Below are 2,779 nucleotides of genomic sequence, written 5' to 3'. Positions count from 1 at the left end.
ACGGCTAGACTAAGCAGGAAGGGTGAACCATCTCCTTCTGCGAAGAAAACAAGAAAAAACTACAGCGTGTTGTAAGACAAACCAGGGCGGAAACCCTCATACTCGGTGGAAAACCTCTGAGTCATTTTTGTTCCTCGAAGGCACCATTCCCATCTGGTAGCAAACTCGAAAGTGAGAGCAAGGTGTACCTACGAGCAAACCACCACAAATAGATTAAGTATTCGAAGATTTCCTTAGAGAAGAGCTTAGTCTGCTATGGAGAAAGGTTAAAACATGGTTGCAGGAAAGAAAAACAAAAACAGGAAAACTAACCAGCAACTAACTTACCTGAAATGCCAACTCTGGCAATGAGGACAAGGATTGGCACTTCGAGCGCCTTTCAAAAACCTCAATAGAGCTCTGGTTCGAAGTAAGCACATGCCATGGTGTACAAGGGAACGCTTCCCGATGGTCATCGGATTGCTTTGAAGAGATTCAGAAACTGCACGCCGGAAGGGGATTTTGAATTCCTCAACGAAGTGGAGATCATCAACACCGTCAGGCAACCGAATCTGGCCGTTTTGAGGGGTTGCTGCGCGGCCAATGACAGGAAGGAAGGCCACCAATGGTTTCTGATATATGATTACATGTCCAATGGAAATTTGTATGAGCCTCTCTTTGGAGAAAAGTCCAATGCCCAATCTTTGAGCTGGCCGCAACGAATGAACATTGTCCTGGGGATTGCCAAGGGACTGGCTTATCTACACAATGGCATCGAGCCTGCAGTTTATCACAGAGACATCAAACCCACTAACATTCTATTGGATGAGGAAATGAATGCCCATGTGGCCGATTTTGGTCTAGCAAGGATTATGACTGAAGTAGGAGAATCCCATCTGACGACAAAAGTAGCAGGGACGCATGGCTACTTGGCCCCCGAATATGCTCTCTATGGCCAAATTACAATGTGTACAGCTTCGGGGTTCTGTTGTTGGAGATTATGAGCGGCAGAAAGGCTCTTGACACCACTGCTCAGTCGGCCCCCAATTATCTCATTGCGGATTGGGCAATGTCCCTAGTGAAAAATGGCATGACTAGTGAAATAGTAGACTAGAGTATCTGTCTGAGCACGGAGGAGGATGTGATGTAGAGGTTCGTTTTGGTGGGTATTTTGTGCTCACATGTTATGGTGGCATTCAGACCTCGAATGGTGGAAGCCGTGAAGATGCTGGAGGGGGAGGGTGATATTCCTGAAATCCCAGACAGGCCTGTGCCGCTTACGCTACAGGGTCCACCTGCTACAGACCATAATGTTTCGTTAATCCTTCTTTCTGATAGTGTTTCCTGGCTTGCCTTCAGCTCGATGGAGATGTTGAATATGTCGATAAATGTCTTTCAGTGCCAAAATTAAAATAGAGAGTGGACTTACAGAAGGTAGCTATTACAATTACAGAGTTGGCCAGTGTGGCTCCAAATATCAGAGGTGAAATCCCCTCAAATTTAACAAGATTCTTAAAAAAAAGAAGAAGACATGATTCAGAAATAAATTAGACTATGTTCTTATTAAAAAAAAACAGGGTCAGACTGTGGTGGAACACGAAAATATTTTCCTAAAGACCAGATTTTGATCATGACTCTGCAACAGAGAATTAAGTTATTTCTTTCAAAGGAATGTACGCAACCACAGGTGAGTCCAAGACCTTGAATATCCCCTCAAATTTAACAAGCTTCTTAAAAAAATACAAAAGACATGATTCAGGCCTCTGGACCAAAGCCAGAGGGTCAGTGCCTCTTCATAAGCATACACTTAAACATTTTTGAAAATATGAACATTTGCCCAAGAGGACGGCTAGACTATGCAGGAAGGGTGAACCATCTCCTTCCGCGAAGGAAACAAGGAAAAACTACAGCATGTTGTAAGACAAACCAGGGCGAAAACCCTCATACCCATTGGAAAACCTCAAAGTCATCTCTGTTCCTTGAAGGCACCACTCCCATCTAGTAGCAAACTCGAAAACGAGAGCAAGCTGTACCTACGAGCAAACCACCATAAATAGATTAATTATTCGAAGATTTCCTTAGAGAATAGCTTAGTCTGCTATGGAGAAAGGTTAAAACAAGGTTGCAGGAAAGAAAAACAAAAACAAGAAAACTAACCAGCAGCTAACTTACCCGGAATGCCAACTCTAGCAGTGAGGACAAGGATTGGCACTTCGAGCGCCTTTCAAAAACCTCAATAGAGCTCTGGTTTGAAGCTGGAATGAGACCACGGTAGGCAGCAGCAGACCAAGCAGGAGTCATGAGCATTGATGGAAGAATGAGACCTCAATACAACGCCAAGGGTAGTGAAAGTTGAAGGAACCAACCCTGGCCGTTGGATCACTCAACAGGCCTCAATACCATCAATATAAGAGGAATCCCAAGGCGGCAGCTGGGGCTGGTCAGGTCCGCCCACGCCACGTACAGTGGAAGGTGCAGACAATTAATGTAACATCAGAGTTATCCAAAATCAAATGCAGCTAACCGAACAACTAAAGGACAATGAAATCCACAAGCCTCAATGCGCATATGATTACCATATAATCCAACGGTTTAGGTTGAATTGCTTCAAACATTGGAGTCATGTCATATATGCACAACGGTACAACCTCATAAACCAATGGAGTTAAGTCATAAAAACATAGCTGTATAAACTATTAAATGAATTGAATTAATGAATTTGTAATGGTAAATATTTGTAGGTCCATGACCATATAATATGTTCTATTTATGTTTATAATTTTACCAAGAAAATAAAAGA

General features: G+C 43.1%; 1 long non-coding RNA gene and 1 pseudogene across 2 annotated transcripts; one reads left to right on the top strand and one right to left on the bottom strand.

The window, feature by feature from the left end:
- Positions 1-330: 330 nt before the first annotated feature.
- LOC149176889 (putative receptor-like protein kinase At1g11050 pseudogene) lies at positions 331-987 on the top strand (annotated as a pseudogene).
- Positions 988-1,140: 153 nt separating this feature from the next.
- LOC149176888 (uncharacterized) lies at positions 1,141-2,421 on the bottom strand. 2 transcript variants are annotated; one of them, XR_016258682.1, is made up of 3 exons: positions 2,152-2,421; positions 1,927-2,006; positions 1,141-1,274 (listed from the first exon to the last, which is right to left on the bottom strand). It is a non-coding gene; the product is annotated as an uncharacterized LOC149176888 (long non-coding RNA). The 2 variants fall into 2 exon arrangements; XR_016258681.1 differs by having other exon boundaries at positions 1,927-2,012; positions 2,152-2,389.
- Positions 2,422-2,779: the final 358 nt, after the last annotated feature.

This window comes from Pinus tabuliformis, chromosome 4_1, assembly GCF_031772625.1.
Source record: "Pinus tabuliformis cultivar Carrire ecotype Pingquan chromosome 4_1, CPIR1, whole genome shotgun sequence".
Classification (NCBI taxonomy): Eukaryota; Viridiplantae; Streptophyta; class Pinopsida; order Pinales; family Pinaceae; genus Pinus; species Pinus tabuliformis.
The sequence above is the reverse complement of the archived record's forward strand: the minus strand, read 5'-3'. Positions and strand labels throughout refer to the sequence as shown.